This window comes from Dipodomys merriami, unplaced genomic scaffold (genome assembly GCF_024711535.1).
Source record: "Dipodomys merriami isolate MVZ:Mamm:240054 unplaced genomic scaffold, mDipMer1.0.p SCAF_2, whole genome shotgun sequence".
NCBI classification, from domain to species: domain Eukaryota; kingdom Metazoa; phylum Chordata; class Mammalia; order Rodentia; family Heteromyidae; genus Dipodomys; species Dipodomys merriami.
In genome coordinates, this window is record NW_027203381.1 from 21,098,832 (window position 1) to 21,116,168 (window position 17,337).

Consider the following 17,337-nt stretch of genomic DNA (forward strand, 5'->3'; position numbering starts at 1 on the left):
CTCTCTCTCTCTCTCTCTCTCTCTCTCTCTCTCTCTCTCTCTCTCTGTCTGTCTCTGTCTCTGTCTGTCTCTCTCTGACAGGATGTAGATGTAGGATTTAATGGTGGGCATGATTAAAGAGGAAGCAGCACAGTGGGTGGGCTCACCACTTGTCCAGGGGACTATGTTGGGGGACATGTTTGATCTTACTGCCTTTGTGCATAGGATGCTTATATATCTACATTAACCATTCACTTCTATGAGGTGTAGGATTTCTGGTGGCCAGGACCTAGAACTAGCCTCAATCACATATCCTTTGTTTTTCAGCTGATGGCCATGATGAATTGGCCAATGGCCACCATGTCCTGGGGTTTCTAAAAGTGTCTTTCATACCTGTCTGGAGAGTGGGGACAGCATGACACCAGAGACATGAATGTCCCCTGGAAAGCCCCCTGGTCTTTGGGAGGCCCTTAGGTCAATACAGACAAGCAATAGGTGGTTTGCATTACCAAGGAGGCTGCAGTGTGCCACCAATGCACACTGTAGCTCTTTTTAGACAGACACATTGCTTTTCTGCAAGTTGACCTTCCATCGGTGTTCATGCTTTCTGTTTGCTGATGCATAGAACTAAAGACTGAGGAAGGGTTGTTATGAGGTCACCAGATGTTCTGGGTTCTGTAAATCCAAAGAAGGATTGTTTAGCAGTTAACATCTTAACACTGATTAGGTGGGGCTTCCCAATAGACTGCAAAGGGATTAGGAAAGGGCGGAAGGGCAAAGGAGAGAGAAGCAAGTAACTCTGCCAATGACAACTACTCAAAGGAGTGGCTCTGTCCCACCTGGGCAGACTCACCTGGGCTTTACATGTAGGGTGATTGTGTAATTTATTATTGAAGTTAGATCACTTTTGTCTGGGACAAATGGTAAACTGTCAGGATATTGGTATAGTCGTCATGAACCAAGATCATCCTGGAAGACCAGACATAGAAGCCTGTTTTTATTTTTTTCCCTTTTCTAGAAACATCCTTTCCTATTGTCCTTATAACAGTGTCTTCAAAGCATTATGAAGCTACACCTGTCATTCAGGACTTGCTGTGATATTTCCCCTGCATCTTGGGTAGACAAGGAAGGTGATAGGAGTCCAAGTACAGATTGTCATATTTAGAATGGCTTCATGTGTGATTTTTTTTCCCCCTCAACCTTGGGAAACAAGTACACATTCGCTAGAAACTTCATATCAAATTCTGAATGTTAATTTTCCCCCCAGGCTAGTGATGTGCAGCCTGATCTTCCATCAAGATTGCCTTACAGGTAGAGGCAATGAGGCACAATTGCCTTCAGCCATGAGATTATGAGGGTGAGTAACTGACAGGCAGCAAGGTGCTGTGTGACTAACCTATGATGCTCAGTATCTTAGGTGTATTAAATACATTTTCATCTTATGTTGTTGTCGACTTAGGATGACTTGTCAGAGCACAGGCTCATCATAACTGGACAGTAATTGTATTTCTAGTTATGCAGGCGGAAGTCTGTCCTCTCCTACTATGATCCTTTGCCTTGTTTTTCCTGAGAATCTCTGTGTAAGTAAGATCCAGATGAGCATGCACAGAGCCTCTGAGGGTGAAGTGGGGAAAATGGATGCTGGCACCTCACAGTGGAGGAAATGGATGAGAATGTCATGAGGGGCCATTGCGCTATGTGCTCTATGAGGTTATGCAACCTGCACAAGGCTCTGGGCAGCCCTCTGTGACCACCTGAGGAAGGAAGGAAGCATTGAAACAGGAAAGTAGGATTGTTTCTAGGGGACCAAGGACTCCTGTTAGCCAGACACTTAACGTTTCATCAGGCTAAGGTGAAGCCTTAGCTGTCTGTACCAGAGGAACCTTGGCATCTCCATTTCTTTCAGGGTAAAGGTTGGGGGAGGATGTACCCTGATATATACATCATGGGACCAGTGGGACCCCAGCTCACACTACACTGTGGCTGGAGGCAAGGACAGAAAGCTGAGTGAATCTCAGTCATTCTCTGCCAAGGTGAATGAGGCCATGCCGTCTTGCTAGCTCTAGATGAGGACGTTCCTCCTGCATTGTCTCTACATTTCTTCTTCGTGGGAAATCCTCGGTATTTTCAGCTTTCTGTGTCACGTTCCTCCACCTGACATCACACGGGGAAAGGCATCATGGCAGGACAGCTTTGACACCAGGCAGGTGAGGAGCCAAGTTCAGCTTGGTCAGTAAGCACAGTGAGACTTTGGGCCATACCTTGTTTTCTGTGTGGAATCCGACTGCTAATGTCTCCCTTGTTACTGCTGCCAGGGCAATGAGACCCCAGTGCCCGGCTCACAGCAAGAACTCAGCTAAGCAGCACAGAGCTGCAGTGTGATCTTCTCCCACCCAGATTATGATGGAAAAACGTGACGTTAGGAGACAGGGAAGATGATAGTAGAAAACAGGTACCTGTAGGTCAAAGAGATGGCAAGAACTTTAGAAATATTTGGTGAATTAATTATCCTCCTGTCTTCCGTTGAAATACAGATAAGTCTTTAGTATTGATTTTAGTTGTCTAGTTTTTAGAAGTGGCACATTTGCCTTTTAAAATACTATCATTATGCACACACAATAAAGTAGCAGGATTCAACATCAGCATAAAATCCAGCAGTTTTTATGTACATGAATAATAAATTCATGGAAACAATCCCATTCAAACCCAAATGAAATGAAATAAAATGATGAAATGAAATAAAACATCTAGGTACTAACTTAACCAGAGATGTTAAGCATCTATATAATGAAAATTATAAAGACCCAAACAATGTAACTGTAGAATACACTAGAAGATAGAAAGACATCCAATGTTTGTGAATCTGCAAAATTAATACTGTGAAAATGGCCACTACTATTGAAAGAAATCTGCGGGTTCAATGTGATACCCACCAAAACTGGGGGTTCGGGAGGGAAATAACTGGGAGAAAATGAGGGTGGGGCTGACACTGTTCAAAAGGAAATGTACTCATTACCTGACTTAAATAGCTATAACCTCTCTGTATATCACCTATACAATAAAAGTTAAAAATAAAAGCATTCTAACAACAATTCCACTGTAATTCTAGTTACTCAGGAGGCTGAGAATGAGAGGATCATAGTTTGAGGCTAACCCATGTAGAAAAGTTTACAAGATCCTTTCTCAATTCTTAGCTGGGAAGAGTAACATGTCAAATATTCCCCAGATCGATATGTAGATAACTGGAATAAAGAAAGATGAAAATGTACAAAATTGATTTTCCTTTATAAACAGAGTTGTATGGTCACACATAGAGAAATAAGCCCCAATCAGGCCAAGTTTGCAGAAAGACTGTAAAGATATTTTAAATTAAGGAGTCACAGGGGTATTGATAATATTTTCTTTTCTTGTCTACTTTTCAAATCAGTACAAAGCTTAACATTCCAACAAGCATTACAATGGATGGATTATATGTAAAAAATGAAATACTCAGTAATAAGGTAAAAAATCAAGCAGTGAATTTCTGTATGGAGTGAGAGAAGGCCAAACTTAACAATAGGAACTTTCCAGAGGCTTCAAAATCTATAATATAGGCTCACGAGAATCATTATGCTCAAGTCTCTGTTAGAATCAGGAAGATGTGCCATCCAAAGAGCCACAAAAGTTTCTTGAGCAATTACTATGGAAACCCTGAACTTCTTAACATTTGACTTAGAATTTTTGGTGGCATGTTCAAAAATACTGACTGCAAGCCGGGCCCTGGTGGCTCACACCTGTAATCCTAGCTACACAGGGGGCTGAGATCTGAGGATTGCGGTTCAAAGCCAGCCTGGGCAGAAAATCCTGTGAGACTCTTATCTCCAATAAACCACCAGAAAACTGGAAGTGGTGCTGTGGCTCAAGTGGTAGAGCACTAGCCTTGGAGCTGAAGAGCTGAGGGACAGCGCCCAGGCCCAGAGTTCAAGTCCCATGACTGACAAAAAAAATGGCTGCAGCTCCATTGTCAGCATCTACTTGCTAGTGATAATTTTCCTATTTCCATTTCATCTCCATAAACAAGGTCTTGTAAGACCCAACGAACATCACTAGTCTTTGCCAATTTCTTCTTCTTTTTTTATTGTAAAGTTGCTGTACAGAGCTTTGCCAATTTTTCTAAAAGTAGTACCATGGAGGTAATATTGATCTTTCTATTGAAAAAGATTGCTACAGTTGTGATTTTTTTGTCACTTGTAGAGCTTGAACTCAGGGCCTGGGCACTGTCCATGAGCTTTTGTGCTCCAAACTAATGTTCTACCACTTTGGGGATTACTTATACAAAAGGGTAAAATAATGATGAATTCTGGAATACTCAGTAAATGCAGTGTTTATCTACCAAGCCATTCTTTGTTTCACTGATTTTTGTATTTATACATCACAAACCTGTGAGGATGCCAAATTTTTTCCTCCAAAAAACTCTGCCACTTTAGAGAAGCTATTGTTGCGAATCATGCCTTGGCAGTGATGGTAGGCAAAGCGCCAGCAACTTGGTGCTCCTCATGTTGAAGTCGTGGTTGATTTCTGTAGGCCAGAGCCACCAACTGAAGTTCTTCTATGACACCAGTCAGAAGTAGAATAGGGAAGACACTGTACTGAGGATGCCGCACTCAGGCGAGGAGCTAATGCCAATCCTGTACATCCTGCCCACCAGAGAGCTGACCCTCCTTTTCTCTTATTCCCTCTTACCTCCCCTTTTATCACCTCTTTTTCTTTCCTTCTCCTTTCTTCCTCTCTTCCCATTTCTCTTTCTGTTTTCTCCCTCCCTCCCTCTCTTCCTTTTGTTGAGCTGGGTCTATTTAGCACCAAGCTTGCCTTGATGTCATGATTCTCCTGACTCTGTGATTATAGGTGAAGATCAGCATGCCTGGATCCTCATTCACATTTCTTGTAAAGTAAGTATGCTGGTGACAAGGTTTCTTTTTCATGAAAATTTTTTACTATTCCTTCATGTTCAAGGGATGTTTTTCATGGATGTAGAATTCTGGCATGACACATGTCTTCAACTCTTTCGAGATATTTGGTCCATTGCCTTCAGGCTTCCATTGTCTGTGATATGGGAATCAGCAGTCATTCTTTCTTTCTTTGAATATTATTTTTCCTTGCATACTTTTAACATTTTCTCTTATTGGTATTTGACTTTAATGTGTCTAGGCTTTCTTTTATTTAAAATGATTAGGATTTGCTGATTTTTTTAGCAAATGTGTGTCATTTGCTAAATTTGGGTATTTTTGGACATTATTTCTTCAAATAGGAATTTGTACCTCCTTTCTTGTCTGCTATTTCAGGACTCCAATTGTGTGTTGTTAGACCTTTTGATATTTTCCTTCGGGCTGTATCAATTTTTATTTTTGTGTTTCAAAATGGATATTGTTTATCTCTTTAGATTTATTGGCAACACTTTTTGCTCTATTTTCCTGCCAAGCTCATTCAGATATATTAAAAGCTTTGTTTTGACTTTGTCATTTTTTTTTAAACATTAAGTAATTGTACGGAGAGGTTACTGTGAACTAAAAATTTAAAATAATATATTTGTTTAGTTATAGGATTTCCATTTAGTTCTATTTTTAATAATCTATTTATGTGATATAATTTATTATATTTTCATCATTATGAGCATGTTCTTTTATGTCAATTTAGAGTAATCAGACTTCACATTTAAAAATAAATTTCTGCTAGTTCTAATATGTTATTGTGAGCTTGGCTTTTGCTGACTTTCTTTATTCTAAAGAACAGGTAATATTATCCTGCTGTCTAGTAGGCCAAGAATTTGGACTGTTCCCTGGATATTGTGAATATTATGTGTACAGGCTGTATTCTGCAGTGTGGTGTGTGTGTGTGTGTGTGTGTGTGTGTGTGTGTGTGTGTGTGTGTGTGTGTGTGTGTGTGTGTGTGTGTGTGTGTGTGTGTGTGTGTGTGTGTGTGTGTGTGTGTGTGTGTATTTTGAAATAGAATCTCACCACATAACCCAGGCCCCAAACTCAATATCTTCCTGCCTTAGCCTTCCTACTGCTTGGGTTGCAGTACTGTGTCACATGCCTAAATTCTGCTGTACTCTTTCAAAAAGTGTTTGAGCCAGGTGCTGGTGGCTCCTACCTGTAATCCTAGCTACTAATGAGGCAGAGATTCGAGGACTGGGGTTCAAAGCCAGCCCAGGCAGGAAAGTCTGTGAGACTCTAATTAATTTCCAATTAACTACCAGAAAGCTGGAAGTGTTGCTGTGGCTCAAGTGGTAGAGTGCTTGCCCTGAACTAAAGAGCTGAGGGATAGTGCCCAGGCCCAGGGTTCAAGCCCCATGACCAACCAAAAAAAAAAAAAGTTCAATTTTTTTTTAAGCAAGTGATTAACTTTGTTTGCTTCAAACTGTAAACTTTTTTTTTAAAGTAGCATCTTAAATCTCTCTATTGTTCTTTATCCTTAGACAGACTGCTTATAATCTATCCTGAGTGGTTAAAGGTCAGATAAAAAATTGAGCAGAATTGTTTTTGTTTTTGTTTTTTTTTTTTGGTTGTGGGGCTTGAACTCTGGGCCTGAGCGCTGTCCCTCAACTCTTCAGCTCAAGGCTAGCACTTTTCCACTTGAGCTACAGCGCCACTTCCAGTTTTCTGGTGGTTTATTGGAGATAAGAGTTTCACAGACTTTCTTGCCTGGGCTGGCTTTGAACCGAGATCCTCAGATCTCAGACTCCTGAGTAGCTAGGAATACAGGCATGAGCCACCGGTGCCCGGCTTGGGCAGAATTTTTATTTGGGATTTATGACTTCCTCTTTCTGGTTCTTTTCTTTTCAGGACTCTCCCTTACCTTCAAGCAGTTGTGATTGCTCCAAACATTGTTCCCAATTTCTTCAGAACAGAAAGACTGTTTTAGTTGCTAATTAGGACTCAGACCACAGCTAGAAATAAAAAGAGGAGACTCACCTTTTACTACTCCCTACCATGTAGCAGCTTCCCTCCAGAATTTACCTGCTTTACCATAGCTTCCATGGCTTCTAACTTTCCCTTTCCCCCTGAGCTTTTAATTTTTATCTGTGGGATGGCTGGTTAGCCATACCAGAAATGTTCTCACTATAGATCCTGATTTTTGTTTTCTTTTGAGATAGGGTCTTACTCAATAATCCTCCTATCTCAACCTCCCAAATATTAAGAGTATAGGTGTATACTGCTATATCTGGTGAGGGTCCCGATTCTTCATCACTGTGACTACTGACTATCACTTAGTACAATGCTATTCTGTCTTCACCAAATATTCTACAGAATGTTAGTGCTCTGGGAAATGTTTCAGATGGAGGATTTTCAGGTATTAGGTAAAGCTAGTGGTGTCTTTTCAGGTTGCAATAACCAATCCATCTGTTCACAAAAGAAAGTAATGCCTATGTATACAAACGGGAGGTATGACTCATAAAGGGCAAAGCCAGTCCCATGGATGACTCAGGCTGACTTAAGAGTCTGGAGGAAGCAATCAAGTGGCCAGGCTACCTGCTAATGTTTGGTTTTGACTCGACTGAATTGAGAGCGAATGGACTCTGATTTGGGAAAGGTATAAAACTTGATTTACTGGGTCATTGGCATCTTCTGTTCACTTTTGTTTGCCATCCAAAGTGTGTAAGATCTTAGGAAGTGATTAGAAATGTGCAAATAAACGCAACTTGAATTAAGTCATCCTGTCAGGAAGAGTGGAGGGAAGTAGAAGTTGAGGGGAGGCACCAGGATTATGTGGGGAAAGGTTAGAGGTATTTGGCACAGCCCGGCCCTGCTGTGTTTAGACCCTTGCTCCCTTCTCAGGATACTAGAGAGGGGGTTGGCTATTTGCAGCTAGCTGAGAAGGTCTTGAATCTCAGAGAACTGTGTCAGCATTTATTACAGATTTCTTCCTTGATTTAGAAGCTTGGAGGGCAGTTGGAAGCACTCTGTAAAATAACTTCAGTTTTCTACCATGTAATATTATGGCTAATTCTATGCTTTCCTTTTTTGTCTTGTTGTATTTATTTTTTTAGGGGTGTGTATGAAGAGAAAGTTAAAAAAAATTTCCTAGTTGAAAGAGTTTCCCCAAAGAGTGGAGATTATATTTCCATGACACATGAACATGGAGGAATTCTCTCATGGGCACACCATGGTCTGGCTTTCATGACAATTTGAATTCAAAGCAATATGTGTGATACATGTTTGTTTTTTGAAATTCAGCATTTTTATTCAATAAATCAACGTTCCTTGCATTCTTGCTCGCATACGAAAGGAAATGGCACTTTACATTCATGGACAAATGAAAAAGAATCAGATACCCAACTTGTCTTAGAGTCTGGATTAATGCCTAGGGGACTCTTCAGCAATAATGATATCCAATATTTAAATCTCTCTCTCTCTCTCTCTTCCTCCCTCCCTCCCTTCCCTTCCCTTCCTCTCTCCCTCCCTCCCTCTCTCCCTCCCTCCCTCCCTCCCTCCCTTCTTCCTCCCTTCCTTCCTTCCTGCCTCCCTCCCTCCCTCTCTCCTCTTTCTTTCTTTCTTTCTTTCTTTCTTTCTTTCTTTCTTTCTTTCTTTCTTTCTTTCTTTCTTTCTTTCTTTCTTTCTTTCCTTCCTTCCTTCCTTCCTTCCTTCCTTTCTTTCTTTCCTTTCTTTCTTGCTTTCTTTCTTTCCAGTGTATTGCCTCCCCTCTATATGTACACCTGTTATTCCCCTGAATCCACTTATTTATGATATGTAATATCACAATTGTATATCCAGTATTTGGGATCAAGTTATGGCCACTTGGCTATGCTTGCTTGTAGGCCCCAGCAAGCTTCCTGGAGACCCCTTTAATATTGTTGTTTTATATTGTCTTAATCTGATTCTGTTGTCTTACCAAAATACCTGAGACTGGGTAATTTTTTTTATTGTCAGGGTGATGTACAGAGGGGTTACAGTTACATAAGTAAAGTAATGAGTATATTTCTTGTCAATCTTGTTACCCCTTCCCTCAATTTTCTTCTACTTTTCCTCTCCCCCGCCCCGCCACCCCAACTTGTACAGATCATTTCCAACATACTGTCTTGTGTATATCACTGTTGCGTTGGTTCCCCCTTGTCCTTTGTCTTGCTATTCTGTTGTTCCGCTTCCCTTACTTAATTCAAATAAATGTATATACAATACCAGGGTACCAAAATCAAGTACAGTGACAACAGGGGATATACCATAGGGGGAAGAACATACAAAAGAAACAGAAAATCACATAGTACATTAAAAACAACAACAAGAAAGAAAAACCTCTTGATCATGTCTTGGAGTTCATTTCATTTAGCATCATTGAGAGTGGGCAATTTTGAAAGACTATTGCCAACTATTGGTTCATACTTTTAGAGCAGGGAAGACCAAGAGTATGTCCCTGGCCAGGGATTCATGCTAACTCGTTGCAAAAGCAGAAGGCAAGGAGGTGCATATAGAAAAGAGGAAATAAAAGGTGTTACTTTGCTTTCTAGTAACCTGCTCTGACAGTAACTAACCTAGGACGCTTCATGACCTACACATCTCTTAAAGGGTATATACTTCCTGTACCATCACAATGGAAGGGACAACCCATATTTATTTTTTTTTTTGTTTTTGTTTTTGTTTTTGTCAGTCGTGGGGCCTGAAATCTGGGCCTGGGCGCTGTCCCTCAGTTCTGCAGCTCAAGGCCACTTGAGCCACAGCACCACTTCTGCGTTTTTCTGCTTATGTGGTGCTGAGGAATTGAATCCAGAGCCTCATGCATGCAAGGCAAGCACTCTACCACTGAGCCACCTTCTCATCCCAGGACAACCCATATTTAAACCACAGCATTTATCTAATTCATTCTTTCTAAAACCAGCATAGTATTCAATGGTGAGGTTGTACCAAAATTATTGAAAATGTATTATACCCTTGTATCCATTTCTCCAGCTGGGAGCAATACTGCCACAAATGTCCTGACATATATGTTCTTATGAACTGGTGAGTTTGTTTCTAAGGGAAAGAATCCCTTTTCTAACCTCAAAGGGCATTTACACGTTCAGTTTTAATGATAGCATTAGATGGTTTTCTAAAATGATTGATACTTCATATTTCACTGGCAATATAGGATACCGTTTCTCTGTATCCATACTGGTAATAGGAATTTTAACTTTTTAAGATTTTTGCCTAAATATGGCACAAAGGGATACATTATTAGAATAACCTTCCTTCCTTCCTTCCTTCCTTCCTTCCCTCCCTCCCTCCCTCCCTCTCTCCCTCCCCCCCTCCCTCCCTCCCTCCTTCCTTTCTTCCTTCCTTCCTTCCTTCCTTCCTTCCTTCCTTCCTTCCTTCCTTCCTTCCTTCCCTCCCTCCCTCCCTCCCTCCCTCCCTCCCTTCCTCCCTTTGTCATGGCCCATCTTTTCTTTCTCCTTTCCTTCTGTTCTACAGTTCCTTGCTTTTGCTAGGCCTACATTCTACCACTTGAGTCCCTTCCCCAGCCTGTAATATTTGTTTCTGTCTCTGATGGTAACTTTGAGCCTCTTATGTTTCCTAACAATTTGTATTTTATTTTCAGTGGGTTTTTGATTACTTGATTGGTCCAATTTTCTTTGTAATGATTGCCTTTAAGCCATCACATTTGTAAGAGACCTTTTGCATGTTTAAGTTTTAACTTAATGTCACCTACATTACAAATGTTTTCCTTTGGGCAATTGCTTTATGAGTTCATCTACTGTTCTAAGGACTCTTTTTTTTCTACTAGATGGTGTGTGTGTGTGTGTGTGTGTGTGTGTGTGTGTGTGTGTGTGTGTGTGTGTGTGTGTGTGTGTGTGTGTGTGTGTGTGTGTGTACTGAGGCTTAAACTCAGGGCCTAGGCACTGTTGTCCCTTAGCATTTTCTGCTCAAGGCTGGTGCTCTACCACTTGAACCATACCTCTACTTCTGACTTTTTTGAGATAAGAGTCTCAAGGTCTTTTCTCCGTGGGCTGGCTTTGAGTCACTATCTTTAGATCTCAGCCTCCTGAGGAGCTAGAATTATATGCATGAGCCTCTGGTGCCATGGCAGGATTTAGTTTTGTTTTATATAAACCTTCTCATCTTAATATACCTTCTGACTGTCTATTCCCTCATTCTTCCATTTAATTATGTTGCAATATGTATTAGATTAATATGATAATTCTGTAAGTCCTTAGAAGTCATATAATACCATGATTATCTAATTTGTATTTCTTGGACTTTTTTTTTTTTTTGGGTCCGGTCGTGGGGCCTGAACTGTGGGCCTGGGTGCTGTCCCTCAGCTCTTCCGTTCAAGGCTAGCACTCTACCACTTGAGCCACAGAACCACTTCTGGCTTTTTTTTTTTCTTTTTGCTTATGTGGTGCTGGGGAATCGAACCCAGGGCCTCATGCATGCAAGACAAGCGCTCTACCACTGAGCCACCTTCCCAGCCCCTACTTGGACTTTTTTGGGTTCTCTATCATTAGGACTTTTAGAAATATGCATTTTTAAAATGTATTTGTCACTAATAAAACCAAACTCACCCTAGTCCTCGTTGTGGATACTTGATCTCTATCTAATGTGCTTTAACATTCTTAGTATTGATTTTTATCATTTTGATGATACCTTAGTGAGTGTCTATCTGGGCTTCCTACCTTGGTATGCAACATTTATCTTTTCTTTAATTTTTATTTTTTATTGTGAACATACTGTACAGAGGGGTTACAATTATATGGGCAAGATAATGAGTACATTTCTTATCCAGCATTGCAGCCTCCTCCTTTGTTTACCCTTCACATCCCTTCCCAGCCTCCCCCCCCCCCGTCCCCCCACCCAATCCCCTCCCCCCCCACCAAAGTTGTAAAGTTTGTTTTCGACATGACAACTTGTATTTCTCATTGTTGTAACGGGTCCACAGTTATCCTTAAACGACTTGTTTTTCCCCTTCTCCTCCACAAATTGTACCGACATCAAATATAGTGAAAGCAGGGGTTATACTGTGGGGGAGGGAACATTTATCTTTTGTTACGTTTTTGTTGTAAAAATAGTGTACAGAGGGGTTATAGTTACATGAGTAAGGTAATGAGTACATTTTCTATCAAGCATTGTTACCTCCTCCTTTACTTTTCCTCTACCATCCTTTCCCTCCCCATCCCAAGTTGTAAAGTTCATTTTCAACATAGTGTCTTGTATATCTTATTGTTACAGTGGGTAAACCTATATCTGTATTTCAGCATTTTGTTATTTCCCTTCCCCTCCCCAAATTAGAAAAATGTATATGCAAGATGCAGGACACTGACATCAAATACAGTGAAAATAGGGGTTATACCATGGGGAATGAACATACAAAAGAAACAAAAAAATCACACAGTACATCTTAAATACATAAAAAACAATAGCAAGCAAGAAAAAACAAGTTGTGTCCTTATTTTGGGGTTCATTTCACTTAACATCATCTTACATGGTCATAATGTACATAGCTTTTGACCTTTTCTGCTTGTCCTAGACTTATACTAGTTATTGTAAATAAGGGAACCATGGGACCTATGTTTCTTTGGGCCTGGGTTACTTCACTTAATATATTATTTTTCAGGTCTTTCAATTTCCTAACAAATGGGGTGATGTCATTCTTTCTGATGGAGGCATAGAATTCCATTATATATATATATATATATATATATATATATATATATATATATATATATATATCACATTTTCTTGATCCATTCATCTACTGAGGGGTATCTGGGTTGGTTCCATATCTTAGCTATGGTAAATAATGCAGTATTTATCTTTACCTATTCTTTTTTTTTTTTGTCAGTCATGGGGCCTGAACTCTGGGCCTGCACTGTCCTCAGCTCTTCAGCTCAAGGCTAGCGCTCTACCTCTGGAGCCACAGCACCACTTCTGGCTTTTTCTGTTTATGTAGTGCTGAGGAATCGAACCCAGGGCCTCATGCATGCAAGGCAAGCACTCTACCACTGAGCCACCTTCCCAGCTCCATCTTTACCTATTTCTTTGGCGACATATCTCCCCTCTCCTGTGTTAAATTACCCAGCAGCTATTGAAGAAGGATGTGTTACTTTGCATATGAAAATAGCTTTGTTTTGCTCATTATTAGTTGATAAGGTAAGCAGCAAGGTAATTTGAGGTTGAAGTAATTTTCTCTTATAATTTTAAAGCTATTCCTCCATTGTCTTGTAGCTGAGAAAGCGGATGCCATTTTGATGACTATACATTTCCCCTCTGTGATTCCATCTTCATAGGTCTTCTGAAATTGGTGCCTTCTTGTAGATCTATTTTCATATATTACTTTGAGCATTTGGTAGGCTTGTTCAGTCTGAAGCTCCTTTAGTCAGGAAGTGTTTTTGAATTATTATATTTGTGATTTTCTTGCTCTGGAATTTTTGCCATACAGATATTGGACTTCCTAACTTGAATTTAATCTTTTTTTTTTTAAAAATTTTTTATTTTTATTTTTGTGAACATACTGTACAGAGGGGTTACAATTACATGGGCAAGATAATGAGTACATTTCTTATCCAGCATTGCAGCCTCCTCCTTTGTTTACCCTTCACATCCCTTCCCAGCCTCCCCCCCATCCCCCCACTCAATCCCCTCCCCCCCCCACCAAAATTGTAAAGTTCGTTTTTGACATGACAACTTGTACTTCTCATAGTTGCGACGGGTCCACCTGTATCCTTAAACGACTTGTTTTTCCCCATCACCTCCACAAATTATACTGACATCAAATATAGTGGAAGCAGGGGTTATACTGTGGGGGAGGGACATACAAAGCAACAAAGAAATAATCTTATAAATGAGTTAGAAACAAATGCATGAAAGAAAAAAACATTTAAATACGTATCTAAGGGTTCATTTTCCTAACATCACATTATCTGACCTTTTCTGCTTGACTCATACATATACTAGATATTGCAAATAAGGGAAACCATAGGACCTATGTTTCTTTGGGCTTGGCTTACTTCACTTAATATAATTTTTTCCAAGCCTTTCCATTTCCTAACAAATGGGGAAATGTCATTCTTTCTGATGGAGGCATAGAATTCCATTGTGTATATATACCACATTTTCTTGATCCATTCATCTACTGAGGGGCATCTGGGTTGGTTCCATATCTTAGTGATGGTAAATAATGCTGCAATAAACATAGTTGTGCTGGTAGCTTTAGTGTGGTCTTGTTTGTAAACATTTGGGTAAATGCCCAAAAGTGGGATTGCTGGGTCATAGGGGAGCTCTATGTGAAGTCTTTTCAGGAACCTCCATACTGCTTTCCAAAGTGGTTGTACAAGTTTACACTCCCACCAACAATGAAGTAAGGTTCCCTTCTGTCCACATCCCCTCCAGCATCTGTTGTTGTTAGAGTTCTTGATTATAGCCATTCTAACTGGAGTGAGGTGGTAACTCAATGTTGTTTTGATTTGCATTTCTTTTATGGCTAGGGAGGTTGAGCATTTCTTCATGTGTCTATTGGCCATCCTTCTTTCTTCTTCAGAGAAGTTTCTCTTCAAGTCTTTAGCCCACTTATTTATTGGGCAGTTGTTTCTTTGAGGATTTGTTGTTGGGGGATTATTTTTTGAGTTCCAAGTATATTTTAGATATGAGACCCTTGTCCGTTGTATGGCTAGTGAAGATCTTCTCCCAATCTGTGGGCAAATTTAATCTTCTTCTTTTTTTTTTTTTTTTTTTGGTTCCGGTCCTGGGGCCTGAACTCTGGGCCTGGGCGCTGTCCCTCAACTCTTCAGCTCAAAGCTAGTGCTCTACCACTTGTGCCACAGCGCCACTTCTGGCTTTTTTCTTTTTGCTTATGTGGTGCTGAGGAATCGAACCCAGGGCCTCAGGCATGCAAGGCAAGTGCTCTACCACTGAGCCACCTTCCCAGTCCCGCGAATTTAATCTTCTAATTGTTATCAATCTGCCATTTTCCATCCTTGTTATTAAGGCAGCTTTCTATTTGAGTTTCATTATTCTATAATCTTTTACATGTCCAAGGATAATACTAATCACTTTTGATTTAAGTTTTCATCTCCCCTGTATAGCTTTCTGTTTTCTGTATATTCTGCCCCACACTTCTATTTTTCTTTTGGTTGTACTGTGGCTGAAACCCAGGGCTTTATACATGCTGGCCAAGTGCTCTACCACTGAGCTACAGCCTCACCCCAGTTTGCTTCAGCAAGTTGAGGTGGGGATGGGCTGCCTTCTACAGAGATGACCTCGTATATATGGGCACTTGGGATAAGAGATCTTTTTGTTTTGTTTGGTTGGTCTTGGGCTTGAACTCTGGGCCTGGGGTGCCCAGAGGTGAGTGCCCTTATCACTTGAGCTGCAGCACGACTTCTGGATTTCTGGTGTTTAACTGGAGATAAGAGTATCACAGGGACTCTCCTGTCCGGGCTAGCTTTGAACCTTAATCCTCAGCTCTCAGCCTCCTGAGTAGTTAGGATTAAAGGCATGAGCCACAGGCACCCAGCATGAGAGATTTTCTTTTTTCAAAGTTGAAATCTTCCTTTGATCTCAGCTCTGTCCTATGAGTCCAATACTGAATCCAATGCAGCTGTGCTGTTTCCTGTTTGTTTGTCAGTCAGTCCCATCTGTCTTTGGGAAATCTTCCAGTTTGTGGACCTCATGGAAATTCAGAGTTCCCTTCTTAGGGGTCAGCTCCTCTCCTGCCCTAGACAGCTTAGGGTAGGTCTATGATGAGGCTAGGCCATGTGGAGGATTCCACCTGGACTGTGAACCTGGGAGGGACAAGCTGGGATTACTTATCAGTGAAGGTGGAGAAGTGGCCTCAGGAGCTGCATCTAAACTGTCCCCTGAGGTTGTACTACCACCTGGTCTTTCTGTTTTCCACACCTAGTTCCTGTCCTTTGCCATCTATCAATGTGTTCTTTTTTTCCATCTAAGTTAGTCAGTGTTGATTTTTTATTATGGACAACAAGAACTATGACATACAAAAGTTCTTATTCTCTGAGTCCCCCCTTTATACCTTCTGTTGATCAGAGCGTGCAATGTGGCTGTCCTACCTTCAGTAGGGACTGCTCTTGGGGGTGAAAGGAATTCTTTCCATGATGGGTAGACTGCAGATGGCTATCCAGGGCATGACCATAGGTCAACATTGTCCTGTAACTATTCTTGGGGCACATATACAACTGATTGGAAGGGACACAAAAACATGGTGTACCATGCTTAAGAACAATAGATAGTGACTGCCGCTGATGCCAGTTGGCTTTCCTAGAGAAGGAAAAGAGCTTTGCAGAGGGGTTGGGGGGAGGAGGGCTTCGGGCTCTACGTTGGAAATGATCCAGAGGATCTTTCACACATGACTTCCTTTCCTTAAGGAAATCTATTTACTTATGTCTCATTTTCTGTGATTTATCAGTATTACTATGATTCCAATGATACATTAGTTGCTTATTTTAAAAGAAGAAGGCAAAATAGCCAGGTATGGTGGTATATACTTATAACCCTAGCACTTAGACTAAAATTGGAGGTAGCTAATTTGAGTCTAGCTTGGCTATATGGTGGTAAGTTCTGGACTACATAATGGAACTGATCTGGAATTAAGAACTGTTTATTTCTTGGGGCTGGGAAGGTGGCTCAGTGGTAGGGTGCTTGCCTTGCATGCATGAGGCCCTGGGTTCAATTCCTCAGCACCACATAAGCAGAAAAAGCCAGAAGTTGCGCTGTGGCTCAAGTGGTAGAGTGCTAGCCTTGAGCTGAAGAGCTGAGGGACAGCACCCAGGCTGAGTTCAGGCCCCATGAACAAAAACAAAACAAAACAAAACAAAAAACCTGTTTATTTCTTGTACTTAGTCCTGTAATCCTGGGTACATTTACTGAATACCGTGGGTTCATCTGAGGGATCGGATAAGATGATCTGAGAGTCAAGGTTGGGTGTCTGTGAAGGACATAATGTTCAGAAATCCTTGGAGTACTATGGAAGAATGCTCTGATACCCTATAATAAGCATCATACAAAATTCTGCCCAGGAGCCTCAAATAAGTTTTGTGAAGGATAACTTTCTTTTGGGTCAGTCCTGGGGCTTGAACTCAAGGCCAGAGCCCTGCCTCTGAGCTCTTTTTTGTACAAAGCTAGTGCTCTACCACTTTGAGCCACAACTCTATTTCCAGTATTCTGCTGGTTAATTGGAGAAGGGTTTTTTCCTGCCAGGGTTGGCTTTGAACTTTCATTCCCATATTTCTTTTTCACCTACGGTCAGAGAAAGAGACAATGCCCTCCAGGAGCTGTATTAGATTGAGGGCTCAGTAACTGATAGCAAATCTTATGAAAGTGTTAGGTAAGAAGCAAAGGAGGTTGGTAGTGAGGACTGAAAGGGGAGCAGGGGTTGGGGTGAGGCGAGGTGAGGGGTGGA

At 41.0% G+C, this 17,337-nt stretch overlaps 1 pseudogene; it reads right to left on the reverse strand.

The window, feature by feature from the left end:
- Window positions 1-432: 432 nt before the first annotated feature.
- On the reverse strand, window positions 433-558 carry LOC138832673 (small nucleolar RNA SNORA70; annotated as a pseudogene).
- Window positions 559-17,337: the final 16,779 nt, after the last annotated feature.